The sequence below is a fragment of the Macrobrachium nipponense genome, chromosome 5 (genome assembly GCF_015104395.2).
Source record: "Macrobrachium nipponense isolate FS-2020 chromosome 5, ASM1510439v2, whole genome shotgun sequence".
NCBI lineage: Eukaryota > Metazoa > Arthropoda > Malacostraca > Decapoda > Palaemonidae > Macrobrachium > Macrobrachium nipponense.
The window spans coordinates 127,198,513-127,215,682 of NC_061107.1; the positions used below are offsets into that span (position 1 = coordinate 127,198,513).

A 17,170-nucleotide genomic window follows, 5' to 3' on the forward strand; every position below is an offset into this window, starting at 1 on the left:
CCATTCGGCTTCTGACGCCGGGATAAGGTTTTTGATGGTAAAAACCGATACGCGTTTGTTGACAGCAAATTGCGGCGTTTGCTTAGTTTTTCTTTTTATGATGTTTTGCAAATACTGCTGAATTTCAATTTTAATGATTTTCATGCCATAGGCATCGTTCTTGTATGAAATACTCATTTATTCCGAAGGTTTTGTCAGTTTTTACTTAGCTGCCTGTTTATTCTTTTGTTTGTTAACTTTCATTTTGTTTGTTAACTTTTCATTTTGTTTGTTAACTTTCATTTCCTTTGCTAATTTAGTGAGGTTATATGGTTTGTTTGACGTTTTAAGCCCTCACTATTACACCTTCTCGTTTCCTAATCCTAGTATGTACCTGGTAGATATTTGTAGCTTGCTGAACAAAAAAATTATCCGTAACTTTATCGTTTATGTAATGAGGCTGTCACATACAAACAGCCACAAACAAACATAAGCACATACACATATATATGAGTGTTTGTGTTTATGTGTAATGTATATATATATATATATATATATATATATATATATATATATATTTGTATATATAAATATATATATATATATATGTATAATATATATATATATATATATATATATATATATATATATATATATTATATATATATATATATATGCGTGTGAGTGTATTTGTTTGTCTATGTGCGCGATTGATTTTTAAGCATATTAAGGTCAAAAATACTTTTCAGTATTTTAAGGAAACGCTCATATGTCACTTTCCTGCGATGCTCCTTTTTCGCGTAATCTTCCTCAGCTTCATAAAATACTAAGAACACTGATGAACTATTGAAGCGTTCGTAAGAAATTCATATTTTTCTTCGTCTAGTCTTCCGTCGCTTCCTAAAGTACTTAAAACTCGTGCTCAGGTCCTGATGAAGTATTGCAGTGTTCTTACGGTTGTATCATTTCTTTTCGTCTGATCTCCTCCCTCTATAGGTTGATGTAGTATAGAAAGCGTTACATTGATTTTCGTTTTTTTTTTCTCGTCTTCTATAGCCCATTACTTAGGCTGCTTCTCATTTTTTTCTCCAAACTTCCTCATCCAACACTTTTATAATTAACTAAAAAGTCCTGCTACTTCATACCCGGAGAGGGACTGACTTAGTCTCGAGATCTTTTATATTAGCTCTCCTCATTTTCCCATGCTGGTCTCTGCGTACTAACTTTCACAATCTGTTCATCTGTCAACACTCATTTTACAAAAAATTTTTTTAGATTAATATAAATTTATATTTTAGAATAATATAATAATAAAAAAAATTTTCAGTGGGCCCAGTAGTTTTTTCGACACAGCTACGAAATTGGCACTTATCTATTTTTATATTAATCAAAAAGATATTTCAGGAAGGTTTAATTTGTGCAAAACGGACGCATTATATCAGGTAAATAGGTGTTTATTTGCATATTTCATCTTTGATAGCTGGAATATTTGTATATTCAAACTTATTTTAAGTTTAGCGAAGGTTTTATCGATGCAGACTAGTGTTTAATACTGTAGTTTGTTACGTGTGCTAAGCCATAATAACAGCGAGATATTTTTTCCATAATAAGTGGATTTTATTTCATACCATTATAAATCGTAGGGAATTTTGTCGTAGGTTTTAAGGGTCTCTTGAATTCCCTGTTCCATGAAGACGTGGCCGAGAGATGGTAGCAATTTATCAGGGCATTCAGTCTTGTGAAGTAAAAAGGTCACGTACGCATAAAATCACAAAATTCGAAGTATGGGGAATAACGATTGCCTTTGGTTAACATAGAATAAAAGAAAAACAAAAATCCATTCAGCAACGCTAACGACTTCGCTTGAAATATATAGATTTTTAAAACGGACAGATGTTCCAGCTGCCTTGCGTGAAGACTACACTCGGTAAAAAAGAAGACTCCTTATATCTCGAGAAATCACATTCCGCGTAAACATATATCAGGTTAACATGCGTGAAATCCCTAAATTGACTTTCTATCTTCATAACGGAAGTTGGAAGCCGTATACGAATGATTTTATTATAATTTACTTCTCCCGAAATTGTTCCTTTCCAAAGAATGAAGGATTTATGAGCACTTACGTTCCAGTCATAAAGAAGAGGAAGTTCTATAAAAACCTTTTTATGAATGTGAACGAAAGGAACGGAGATTTTTCTTATAAAAGCTTTTGATCTTTTGAAATTCCTACATTTTCTGCCTGTGCCGGATTATTAGAGCTCTCTTCTCTCTCTCTCTCTCTCTCTCTCTCTCTCTCTCTCTCTCTCTCTCTCTCTCTCTGCTGCTTTAATACCAGTAAGTGACGAATTGGTTTTATTTTTCGTGTGAATGTAGTCGTTGTGCGCTAAAATGAAAATGCAATGAAATTATGATTTTGCAGCTCCAAAAAATCTATTTCGCAAATGTAACATATTGCAAAATAAAAAGTGCAAGAGTGTATTTGATATCCATTGAAATTTCACTTACTTTTAAATCGTTTTCTTCTGTAATGTTTTCCCTTGCTTGTGAAATCGATGTTATAAAAACGGGATTCGGTACAGTTTCCTTCCTGAAAAGGAATGAAGAGAAGACACTCTTACTTCTTGATTAAATGTGTGTGGTTATGTCTGCAGTGTAGTTTTTTTGAGTTTCGACAGAAAACCTCCTCTTAAAATCTGCGGCTTGGCTGAAAAGTCGATGACTTAATTATTCAAGGGCAATGTATAATAAAATTAAATATTTGTTTTAGATTCGTGTTTAAGTATACGATTACCGTCCTAAAACTGAGCGGGAACAACCGAAGCAAGCAGAATATACAACGATGATTTGTGTAATTATCTGACGCACGAAAAACTATGCAAAAACAAAAACACCACCAACCCCCCCAAAAAAAAAAAAAACAAAAAAAAAAAAAAAAAAAAAAAAAACTACGAAAATAAAACGACTGGCATGTCATTGACGTAAATTGGTTTAGGTTGTGTTGCAATTTCATTTCTAGAATGTTTACTATGCTTTAAGGAAATGGTTTTATTCAATCTGTCGTGGACACTTGATTTTACTTCCTTTTCGGCAGCAAGTGCATTATAGTATAGTTGCAAAGTACTGAGAGATAGTGTGGTATTGCATATGAGTTACAATATATAATTTATACAAGAGAGAAAAAAAGAAACCGAATGCTTGCAGATGAATACAATCAGTTTCTTTCAAGTGGTTGGAGAGAGAGAGAGAGAGAGAGAGAGAGAGAGAGAGAGAGAGAGAGAGAGAGAGAGAGAGGACGCTTAAAACCTCAGGCGCCCCTTGTTTAAGAAAATGGAATGAGTGTTCCATCTTTTCCTATACTACAATACATTTTTTTTTAAACGAGAGAGACACACACAGAAATAAACTATTGTGCAAGTTTATCAATATTTTTATGTGTATCAATGTAAACTAAAGGTTCCTTGGCGAAACTATATTCAAGAATGCTTTATGTACTGTCTTCCCAGAATTCTGTATTGGTTACTGAATGTGTCTGCGAAACTTCTTTAAAGATTGTCATCTTTATTTTTACTGAAAAAAGAAGAGAAGGCAACGGCTCTTACCTTAACGAAATTTGAATGTGAATAAGTATGACCACAGTTGACCATCGTCCTTGAGATTGATGCGGCAATAACTAGATGATATATATAATATATTATAATTATATTATATATATTTAATATATATATATTTTATTATATATATGTGTGTGTGTGTGTGTGTGTGTGTGTGTGTGTGTGTGTGTCCATGTTAATGGAAAACTACCCTCTCTTTCGTGGAATATGAAAGCCAAGTGATTCATATAAGTTGGTAGAAACTTAGCAATATTATGATATATATATATATATATATATATATTATATATATATATATATCATATATATATATATATAATATTATTCTATTATTTGCGTGAATTTTGTATAAGCTTTCAAATAGTAAGCCACAAATAACATATTAATGTCGAATTCATTATATCATGAGAAGAACTTTACACTTAAGGGGGAATGTTATGTAGAAGTGCCGTAGGCACACAAATGTCTCCGTCTGGATGTCAGTTATTCTCAAGGTATATCGTGTATATATTCAACATTAACGGAAGGTTTAAATCTCTTAAATCTATGGTAGAAGAGACCACTGGAAGGAATTTGCATACATTTCCACAGGTTACGGATATATATGCAGATCCTTTACAGTACAGTCTGTTCTGCCATAGATTTAAGAGATTTAAACCTTCCGTTAATATTGAATACACTTATACCCTGCGAATAATTAACATCCAGGCGGCAATATACATCATTCCCAGAATAGTTGTATTGTGATACCTCAAACGATTGTTAAGATTCTGCTCCGTTTGAGGAGCAGTTGAAAAACATTCTCTACAAGTTCAGCGATGAAGCAACAGTACACCAATCTAGTCCTTTCTCTTATTCATGGCTAACAAATTAATTTCTTTGGCGTTTATTAATGACCTGAAAAACGGAGCAGTAAATTTTACTGAATGGAGAATTGTTGATAGCCTCTCTCTCTCTCTCTCTCTCTCTCTCTCTCTCACACACACACACACACCGCGCGCGCTCGCTCGCGCAGGGGGAAGGGCGGGTTGCGAGTTTAAATTGGTAGGTATGGGATTTTGCTTTTAAGTGACAGTGTCGATAGAAAATAATTCCACGTTCCTCTTTCATGTAGTTTCAGTCCAGTGATAGCGAGTACAACTAAGTAAAGAAGCTTGCGTTCATTTTAATACTAAAGTGATTTACACTCACACTCATATATATATATATATATATATATATATATATATATATATATATATATATATATATATATATATATATATGTGTGTGTGTGTGTGTATATGTGTATTTGTGTGTGAATATATATATATATATATATATATATATCTATATATATATATATATATAGTATATAGATATATATATATATATATATATATATATATATATATATATATATATATATATATATATATATATATATATATATATATATATATAAGATATATGCCACGAGGGAAATAAACAACGGAGTATCCGCGAGACCTTTCGACGTTCAAACGTCCTTTACTAAGCAGATGAACTGCATACATGAGGAAAAGACAAAACAAGAAGATCGTATAAACTGACAAATAGGGATTATAAAGAGATTAGTACCTAAAATCCGACACACCTGGAAGATGAGTAACCCTCCCAAACAAGCATAAACAATGGGTGCAATTAAAAGTTTAAGACAATCATCTCAGATACAAGGAGAAGACAATTAAAGGATTATAGGTGACAGCTATTCAGAACTTTGGTAAACAAAACCATATTCACAATACATATTAGACATACATTACAACGGAGATAACTCTAAGGCAACTAATTTTTATTTAAGTCTGTAATTATATATTTGAGGGCATTCTTAAAAATGTTATATGTTTAAGAATGACCTCAAATATATAATTACAGACTTAAATAAAAATTAGTTGCCTTAGAGTTGTCTTCGTTGTAATGTATGTCTAATATGTATTGTGAATATGTATTGTGAATATGGTTTTGTTTACCAAAGTTCTGAATAGCTGTCACCTATAATCCTTTAATTGTCTTGTCCTTGTATCTGAGATGATTGTCTTAAACTTTTAATTGCACCCATTGTTTATGCTTGTTTGGAAGGTTACTCATCTTCCAGGTGTGTCGGATTTTAGGTACCAATCTCTTTATAATCCCTATCTGTCAGTTATACGAATCTTCTTGTTTTGTCTTTTTCCTCATGTATGTCAGTTCATCTGCTAATAAGGACGTTTGAACATCGAAAGGTCTCGCGGATACTCCGTTGTTTATTTTCTTCGTGGCATATATCTTTATTTATGGATTTATCACGTTCCTAACTTTCGTGATTCAGTTATACACACACACACACACACACACACACACACACACACACACACACACACACACACACATATATATATATATATATATATGATGTATGTATGTATATAATATATATGTGTGTGTGTATATATATATAGATATATATATATATATATATATATATATATATATATATATATATATATATATATATACTACTCATATATATTATATAACATACTATATATATATATATATATATTATATATATATATATGTATATATATATATATATATATATATATATATATATATATATATATATATATATATATATGTGTGGTGTGTGTGTGTGTGTGTGTGTGTTGTATAACTGAATCACGAAAGTTAGGAACGTGATAAATCCATAAATAAAGATATATGCCACGAAGGAAAAAAATAAACAACGGAGTATCCGCGAGACCTTTCGACGTTCAATGTTCCGCAACAAAAGGCGACATCGTCATCATACCATTCGTTCGTACAAATTGAGTGCATTTCCGTTCAAAAGTTCTTAATATTTAGATCATCTCGGTGAAAAAAACAAAAAAAACAAGGCATGCAGGAACTGTATTCAGCCACCAGATATAAAACGATTTTTTTGTCAAATCTGAGAACCAAGACATTTACACGGGGTCCGCAGAGAAAAAAAAAAAAAAAAAAAAAAAAACGTGAATTCTTTTCATGTTCAGCCATCACGGCAGTCGTTTGATAAAAGCTGGGGCCACTGAGTTATTCACCGGTTCAAGTTACTCCCAATGACACCCCTTTCACTTCAAAAAGCTTCTATCTACCGAGTCAATAGGTAAAACACAAAAAAGAGGTATGCGGTCATTCTATATTCATCCAACATGGATACAACAACCGCCATTAAGAGACTGCTATGACAATCCTTGGTCAAGTTACCCCCCCCCCCTTTCTCTCTCTCTCTTTATATATATATATATATATATATATATATATATATATATATATATATATGTTATAAAGAGAGAGACAGAGAGACAGAGAAAGAGTAAAAGAGACAGGTAGAAATGGGTAACTTGACCCAAGGATTGTCATAGCAGTCTCTTAATTGGCGGTTGTTGTATCCATGTTGGATGAATATAGAATGACCGCATACCTTCCTTTTTGTTTTACCTATATATATATATATATATATATATATATATATATATATATATATATATATATATATATATATAGAAGAGAGAGAGAAAGAAAGAGGGGGGGGTGGGTAACTTGACCCAAGGATTGTCATAGCAGTCTCTTAATTGGCGGTTTGTTGTATCCATGTTGGATGAATATAGAAATGACCGCATACCTTCTTTTTTGTGTTTTACCTATTGACTCGGTAGAGCGCAGCTTTTTGAAGTGAAAGGGGTCATTGGAGTAACTTGAACCGGTGAATAAGTCAGTGGCCCCAGCTTTTATCAAACGACTGCCGTGATGGCTGAACATGAAAAAGAATTCACGTTTTTTGTTAGTTTTTTTTTTTTTTTTTTTTTTTTTTTCTGCGACCCCGTGTAAATGTCTTGGTTCTCAGATTTGACAAAAAATCGCTTTATATCTGGTGGCTGAACACAGTGCCTGCATGCCTTGTTTTTTTTTTTCACCGAGATGATCCTAAATATTAAGAACTTTTGAACGGGAATGCACTCACTTTGTACGAACGAATGGTATGTTGTCCATATATAAATATATATATATATATATATATATATATATATATATATATATATATATATATATATATATATATATATATATATATAATATATATGGAGACAGCAAAGTGCTTCGTCCTTGGCGCGTTCCGAACAGATTCGTGTTTAGAAACAAGGGTACATAGTGGCTTTAGGCCCCACAAGCCATCTGCAGTACTTAAGCCTGAAGCAATCTGGGTTTGGTATTTTTAATCGATACCAACCCAATTCTGCCATAATAGCTGATTGGTGAGTTAGTAACACATGGTTAATTATGACCCTTGGTCAATTAAACGCGCGTGACATTTGTTATATTTACGAATTTTAGAATTTTACGTCACAATATTGGGTGCTGACGGGGTGGAAGCACGATGCACATATATATTAGTTATTTCTTGGGTGTAGTGAATTTGATAGTTATCGATCGTTTCGGCATAATTTTCATGTATATAAAAAATCTCACGCATGTATGAGTGACCAAATTAACAGTTAGACCACACATACACATATCCACGCACACATACACGTACACACACACACACACACATATATATATATATATATATATATATATATATATATATATATATAGAAATACATAAATACACATAAATACACACACATACACATCCACGCACATACACGTACACATACATATATATATATATATATATATATATATATATATATATATATATATATATATATATATAAGTTAATGTGTATATGTAAAACTGAACGTACTGATCTAGTAATCATGATACTCTCTTCTGAAGAGTAAACTTAAGGTAAAGAATTTTAGGCACGTTGCGTCAAAGCCCTTTCGAACTTACTTCCGCAGTGAATTATGTACTGACATTTAGTCGACTTTGGTGGGTCTCATGTAGGGTGGAGGGGAGCATAGGACTAGCATCCTCATCCTAACATGCTTACTGTTAACCTGGATATAGCATTTGTGGGTCCTCATTCTTTTTGGAAAAATAAAAGGAGTATTTGAGAGTATAGTAGATAATCAGTTTCTCTCCTACGCCTAATCCAATATAATGACACCTTTAAATTTTGTCCAAGGAAATTGTGTATATAGTTGCACTCTCTCTCTCTCTCTCTCTCTCTCTCTCTCTCTCTCTCTCTCTCTCTCGTGACGGAATAACCCGATTAGCCGAGCTGTAATGTTGTTATTGGCACTAATTGGCACCTGATTTTTGGCCTCATTGCCGTGCAAGATCGTCTTTGATCTTTCGCGAGGATCATTAGGCGGCCGCAAGACAAGAAGAAAAAAATGCTTTCGGAACTGGGAGTTTATAAGTGTGCTTGCTTAGACTCGCGCTTGCTTGAGCAGGTAAAGATGGTAAACGGAATTTTTTACCTGCTTTAGTGCAGTATCACCCGGATTCAACTTTTATATATATAAATATAAAGAAATTTAGCCGCATATTAGTGTTTTTTTTTTTTTAATGTTGATAGTTGTGTTTTAATGTTGAAATTATTATTGAAGGTCACGTTGCTTTTATCTTAACGACAATAGCAGTCATAGTTTTAAAGAAATATTAGATTGCGAAAATCATTTTTATTGGATGTTACTTTTATTTTCATGCCAATCATTTTTATTACGCGAGAAAAATTAAATTACGGAAATAACAAGAGAAGAAAGTTATTAGTGGGTATCAGAAAATTATATTTATTTTATTTTTATTTGTCCATAGATATATTTTGCATCATTCTTTCGTGTCAAACTCACACACACGCGAGCATGCAGAGAGAAAACAAATAGAGTTATCACATAAACTAAACCCTCCCTAATTCAATCTCTCCTGACCTCTAAAGTGAAAAGTGTTATAATGGTGGATGACCATTCTAATCGTTAATTAATCGTAGGACCATTGAAGTACTTTCAACTGAACGTGGATTATAAAAATATAGGGCATCGGATCATTGTAACTCTCTCTCTCTCTCTCTCTCTCTCTCTCTCTCTCTCTCTCTCTCTCTCTCTCTCTCTCTCTCCAGTATCTGTATAAATTCGTTCGTGAATACTTGTATTCACTCAATTTCTCCAATAGAAATGGTTTATGGCTGCGGTCTCTCTCTCTCTCTCTCTCTCTCTCTCTCTCTCTCTCGTGGAAATCATGAGAAATCCATAACTACAGATTCACTAGCGAATGATTTCCTAGCCATTGATATATGGCAAGTCTCATATCACCTTTTCATTAATGTCTGGTTTGTCCAGTAGTGAGGTTTGACTTCGAATTAAAAGAGTTTGCAGCTTATCTTTCTTTTTGAGTCATGATTTACTGAGAATCGAGTTTCTAAACCGATATTAATGAAAAAGACATCTATTAATTCCAAAAATTGAACACTTCATAAACGTAGAATTATAAGTTTTTCCTGTACTGTTGAGGATCGGTAAAGAAATGAGGATTTCGTATTTAAATATTTTTTATTTTCCGGCGCTTTCACAAGGCAAAGAGGCGCAGAAGTTATTAGCTGTTGACATAGTTCTTCCTTTTTTTTTTTTTTTTTTTTTTTTTTTTTTTATTTTTTTTTTTTTACTTTCTATCCACCTACCTATTCGTATATAATAGAAAGATTTCGTCGTTCGAAAAGGAAACTGGAGCTTAAAAAATTGATGGGTAACATCTAAGTGTTTCAAACTTTTAGCCTCAAGTAAAGTTGAAGGACGAAGATTGTGTGAAGGCTTAAAATTAAGTCCTTTCAATGACATCTCTTCTGGAAAAAAGGCACAGTGCCTCAGCGGCGTGGTTGGTATGGTATTAACGTTCCAGCTCGGTGGTCGCGGGTTCGATTCTCGGCCATTCCATTGAGGAGTGAGAGATGTGTATTTCTTGTGATAGAAGTTCACTCTCGACGTGGTTCGGAAGTCACGTAAAGCCGTTGGTCCCGTTGCTGAATAACACTGGTTGCATGCAACGTAAAAGCACCATACAAACAAACAAAAAAGGCATTGCAGTGTCGACGAGTGTTTGGGATAACAAAACAGAAACATTGATGTATAACTGAAAGGTAATAGCTGTTATTGGTATAACTTAAAGGAATATATTTCTAAATGAAAACTCTGGTATAACTTCATTCAACGGCAAATCTTACTATTGCTATTTTGTCCAATGAATTAGGTGTCATCAAATGAATCGCACACCATTATGCTTGTAGAGTCCTCATTATGCAATGTAGTTAATTGTCTTTGTTTCGGCTCCCCATTGTAAGATTTCGTAGGAGCTTTTGATTTGACTTACTACTAAATTTGAATCTTCCATTCAGTGGCTAGATACAATGGAATATAACCCTAAGATAAAAGTACGATGAAACAAACGAAGAAAATGAATTAATTAAGGATAAAGACGTCTTTGGACGAGAAGTATCAAAAGAAAGAAAGAAGAAATATAACAGAGACGCCATTAACATTCATGGCTGTTCCCCACTCTAGATTAAAATGGTAAAAAGTTCCTCGTAGTCTCTCTCTCTCTCTCTCTCTCTCTCTCTCTCTCTCTCTCTCTCTCTCTCTCTCTCTCATTCCATTCATTCTGTTAAAAATATAACTACACAATAATTCTATATTTGATTCACGCTGAGGGGTGGCGATATGTTTCTCTTTGTCGAGTTGTTTGAACTATTCCAAGAGCATCTCGGGTTGCTGCTGATTGCTTCGATTCTAAGTCACGTAATCAGCTACAACAAAGCTGGATATTTATCTCTCTCTCTCTCTCTCTCTCTCTCTCTCTCTCTCTCTCTCTCTCTCTGTGTGTGTGTGTGTGTGTGTGTGTGTGTGTGTGAGCGCACATTTACACCTAAAACTCTTAGGACAAAAGAATTAAAATGTGAAAGCAACTACGTAGCTTCATTCATCAGAAGATTTTAAACGCTTCCAAGAAATTGCTGTGCGATGAAAATCACTGACCCACAAAGGTCAGACGTTTAAAAAAAGCAGCTCAGGTGAGAATTTCGAGAGATAATTAAAGGCCTGGGGCCGTTGATTAGAGGAATAATCTAGTTGTAATCAAGGGCAGTTAAAGTGTAAATTAATTTCCTCTAGTTGGTCGCTAAATGGAGTTTTGGGTGTTCTTGGTTTTTTTTATCTTAATTTTCAAATTTTTCTCAAACTTGTGCTAAATTCACTTGGTTCCATCGCAAAACTTTGGCAATTTCATGATCAAGGCCCAAGTTGGGAAATGATTTTGATAAAATGTTATCACATTCAGTTAAGTTCTGCTCACCCAAGGTTCTAAGCCATTAATATGTTCCTTGGTAAGCTTATATGTCTTGCAACTTCATCCCAAAGCACACCATGAAAACTGGAAAGCTAAAAACATTTGGAGCCAACCTTACTAAAGGCTACAGGTAGATTTTAGTAAATAAATATATAAATTACATGTATATACACACACATTATATATATATATATATATATACATATATACATATATATATATATATATATATATATATATATATATATATATATATATATACATATATACATATATATATATACATATATATATATATTATATATATATATATATATATATATATATATATATATATATATATATATATATATATATATATATATATATATATATATATATATAATACACACACACATACATACAATATGCCCGTAAAAGCAGAATCCGAGAACTCAAGAGAGAGCTTAGAACCCACCCCAGTCTTTACCAAAATGTATTTCCCCCCCCCCCCCCACCCCCCCCCCCCCCCCCCCCATTCGTACAGTGATCCCCCCCCCCCCCCCCCCCCCCACCCCCCCCCCCCCCCCCCCCCCCCGCCCCCCTCCCCCCCCCCCAAACCTTTTTTTTAATTATATCTAACAAGGATGTTTTCCTCATTTTTCCCATTAAGTGAAGAATTTGACACTAGCCAATATATATATATATATTTGTTATTTATGTTATTTATAGTGCCATAACAAAGGTTTTCTTAATTTTTTATTTTCTTTTTTCATATTTCTCTTTTAGTTTTCTCTTCCCTGTCATAGGTATAACTGAGCGTTTCTAATAATGAAACTAAACTTAGTTAATGGTGAAATTAACTTAGTTAATTTCACTCAAGATTAATACCCCGTTTAGAATAATAAGAAAGGAGAGGATAATAAAATTAAGGACAAAATGTGGTATAATGAAGCCATATTCACCTGAGCAAGTACAATAACTTTCCTTACATTATTAACCAATGAAAATAAGTTATATAAATTTTATGAGATGACGTAATGGGTCAGTGACGTTATCCTGAATGTATTGCCACTTTGCTCAAATGCAAACACCGAGAGTTTATATTCTGCAGATTATATTGTTTTATCTACGTAGGTTCGTTGGTGCTTACGATGCTTCAACAAAAAAATATACCTGAAATGAATTAAATAGAGTTTTATCTGCTCTATTTTGTTCATTTATTTCTGATTATTTCTGCATAATTACTTATTTGATATGGTGTAATATTTTGTTCAATAATTCAGTCTAATAGTTTTTTTATGATTATTTGATTTTTTATCATTCTAATGAAGTACTTTTTATTTCTCATTAAGTACAGTTTTCTCATTCATGCAGAATTCATTACTCCTTTATATAAAAACGTTCCAATTGATGATTCCTTTTGCTAATTTGTTTCGTTTGCGCAAATACGTTTATCTAAACTCTAAATCATATCTTTTGTATACTTAAGCCTGCTGAATAAATCTTTGATTTACCTATAATTATTTTTAGTTTGTTCTGTCACTTGTATTCTTTGCTTTATAATGGGTTTTCTTGTACCTTTGTTATTTTCTTTTTATTATTATTATTACCAGATGGCAGCATGCCTAGGCTTTGAAAAGACTGGAAATGTCTTGTAGATTATTAGAGCCTCTGTGAATGAAATTTAGTATTGTAACAAAAATATTTATTCTGATCTGGAACTAATATAGCTTTTCTCTCTTATTTCAGCTCTCACCTGAGGAGGAAGGTAAGGGAATCCTCTTTATGTATTTTAAATCATTCTAATTTGATTTTTTTGTTCTTGTGCATCATTGAAAATTATTTTTTTTGTGGCGTTTTCGTTACCATTTCCTTCAGAAATTTTTTTTTTATCATGAGTTTTAATTATGTGTAAGCGCTCCATTATTAGTGTCATCTTTCTCACAGTCTATCATCGAAAACAGACACTTTCAACCTGCTAGGAAATGTCACTAGACACTTAGAGTCACAGTGATACTATTATTATCACTGAATAGTCAAAGTATCATTCAATATCCCGCAGTTCATTATTGCTTATCTCCGAAAGCTTAGGGATTCCCTCGGACCCCAACTATGACTGGCAGTGAAAAACTAGAAAGATATATTAGAAGAATTCCACTGGGAGGAGATAGGATCTGCTTTGTGAGAAAGATACAGGCTAGAAAAAAATAGGATATTGATTATCAGGCTTACCCTGCAGCAGCTGTCTCTCTCTCTCTCTCTCTCTCTCTCTCTCTCTCTCTCTCTCATATTAGTTTGGTTGTTTGAATACTAGCAAAATTGCTAATTTCTTTATTCTTACGTTTCTTTGATGTATCTATATAGTGATAGTATGTTTGAATATAGACACAGACTAGTGACTATAGTTTTTCCATCATACACCTTTTTCCTCTCTAGACGGCTGGCCCCAAGGAAAAAGAACACTCATGTTCTCAGGAAATCTCTAGAGATGATGTCGTTAACTCTGTGTCCTGTTCTTGTCCTCGGCTAACCCTTGGCTATAAATACATATGTATGTATGTATGTATAAATATATATGTGTGTATTTGTGTGTGTATCCACACATATATATCTGCATGCATATTCGTTTAAAATTCTTTTTTATGATCTGCAAAGAACATTCGTGAAAGCAAGAGATAAAACTTTTGCTTTTGGTTTTTCTTTTATCTGAAGCGATAAGCTTCTCTGGATGCAAATAATCGTGTTCTCTTCTATCATCCGGTTTATGGCGTGTTTCTGCAACTTTTCGTGATTTAGAGAGAGAGAGAGAGAGAGAGAGAGAGAGAGAGAGAGAGAGAGAGAGAGAGAGAGAGAGAGAGAGATTTAACGTAGGCTTAGTTTGTTTATTATCCGGCACGCACAAATAATGATTTATGCATTCAGAATGGAAGTTTATTGTGGTAACCTTGCTTCCACATACACGCACTCACATAGACACACAAACTTACTACCCCCCACAACACATACACACACACACACACACACACACACACACCTCATGTAGCCTCTAACATAGTCTCCATCTATGCTGACAAGCTGAAGACGTTTTAAAACTCTATACTACAATGTCTTCGTTCCTTTTGTAGACAGAAACTCGTTTGATCATTAATGTTTTTTTAACTGTTTATGAAATATATAGACACAAACTTTTATTATTATTATTATTATTATTATTATTATTATTATTATTATGTTGTTGTTGTTAAAGAGGATGGCAACCATCAGTGGAATTGATTTTATATATGGTATCATCAAGTCTTCTTATTATTCTCTTCTCATTAGGGCTGATATTTGCTAATAGCTGGCCAATGTTCATATTTTGGTTAAGGAAATGGCTTCGAAAAATACTAATTTATTGATATGATAACTAAAAGTGACGTATGGTCGTCGTAAAGTTTACAAATCTTAGTCTGGACGTTGTCTAAGGGCGTAACGGAATTCCAATGTTTCCAACCGAGGATACGGTTGGAAACTTTGGAATTCCGTTACGCCCTTAGACAACGTTCAGACTAAGATTTGTAAACTCTACGGCGACCCTACGTCACTTTTTAGTTATCATATCAAATAAATTAGTATTTTTAGAAGACATTTCCTTAACCAGAATATGAACATTGGCCAGCTATTAGCAAATATCAGCCCTGATGAGAAGAAAGTAATAAGAAGCATTGAAAAGACCATATATAAAATCAATTCCACTGATGCTGCCATCCTCTTTAACAAAACATGTTTGAGAGAGGTTCTCCTACCTTCATATATATATATATATATATATATATATATATATATATATATATATATATATATATATATATATATATAGGATATATATATTTTTTTTTTTTTTTTTTTTTTTTTTTTGGGGGGGGGGGTGTTCTATCACAGTCCTTCAACTCGACTGGGTGGTATTTATTATTCATTATAATTATTATTATTATTATTATTTTTTTTTTTTTTTGCTCTTATCACAGTCCTCCAATTCGACTGGGTGGTATTTATGGTGTGGGGTTCCGGGTTGCATCTGCTTCCTTAGGAGTCCATTCACTTTTCTTACTATGTGAAACCCAGTTTCTAGGATCAACACTCTTCTGCATGGTCCTGGAGCTACTTCAGCCTCTAGTTTTTCTAGATTCCTTTTCAGGGATCTTGGGATCGTGCCTAGTGCTCCTATGATTATGGGTACGATTTCCACTGGCATATCCCATATCCTTCTTATTTCTATTTGCAGATCGTGATACTTATCCATCCCTTTTTTCCCTCTTTCTCTTCAACTCTGATGTCCCATGGTATTGCGACATCAATGAGTGATACTTTCTTCTTGACTTTGTTAATCAACGTCACGTCTGGTCTGTTTGCACGTATCACCCCTATCCGTCCTGATACCATAGTCCCAGAGGATCTTTGCGGTGATCGTTTTCTATCACTCCTCAGGTTGGTGCTCGTACCACTTATTACTGCAAGGTAGCTGATGTTTCTTGCACAGGCTCCAGTGGAGGGCTTTTTGCCACTGAATCATGCCTCTTTTTGTACTGGTTCTGTGCAAGTGCCGGGCATTCGCTTGCTATGTGGTTTATGGTTTCATTTTCGTATTGCACTTCCTACATATGGGAGAGATGTTATTTCCATCTATCGTTCTTTGAACATATCTGGTTCTTAGGGCCTGATCTTGTGCCGCTGTTATCATTCCTTCAGTTTCCTTCTTTAGCTCTCCCCTCTGTAGCCATTGCCATGTGTCATCGCCTGGCTAGTTCTTTAGTCTGTCTCTGTATTGTCCGTGCATTGGTTTGTTGTGCCAGTCCTCTGTTCTGTCTGTCATTCTCCTGTCTCTGTATATTTCTGGGTCTTCGTCTACTTTTATTAGTCCTTCTTCCCATGCACTCTTTAGCCACTCGTCTTCACTGGTTTTTCAGATATTGCCCATGCTCTGTTCTCGGTGTTGACGCAGTCCTCTATACTTAGTAGTCCTCTCCCTCCTTCCTTTCGTGTTATGTATAGTCCTGTCCGTATTTGCTCTTGGGTGTAGTGCTTTGTGTATTGTCATGTTTTTCCTGGTTTTCTGAACTATGCTGCGGAGTTCTGCCTTCGTCCATTCCACTATTCCTGCGCTGTATCTGATTACTGGCACTGCCCATGTGTTTATGGCTTTTATCATATTTCCGGCGTTGAGTTTTGACTTGAGTATCGCCTTGAGTCCTCTGCATATATTCTTTCCTGATCGTGTCCTTCATCTCTTGGTGTTTTATATCCCCTCCTTCCATTATTCCCAGGTATTTTGTATCCTGTCTCATCTATGTGT

General features: G+C 33.9%; 1 protein-coding gene across 1 annotated transcript in view; it reads left to right on the forward strand.

Annotated features, from left to right (window-relative positions):
• The window catches only part of LOC135215628 (uncharacterized), a gene marked incomplete in the record, with an annotated part of 827,040 nt that overhangs the window by 163,573 nt on the left and 646,297 nt on the right, over positions 1 to 17,170 (forward strand). Inside the window, 1 exon segment of the mRNA XM_064250543.1 lies at positions 13,588 to 13,606.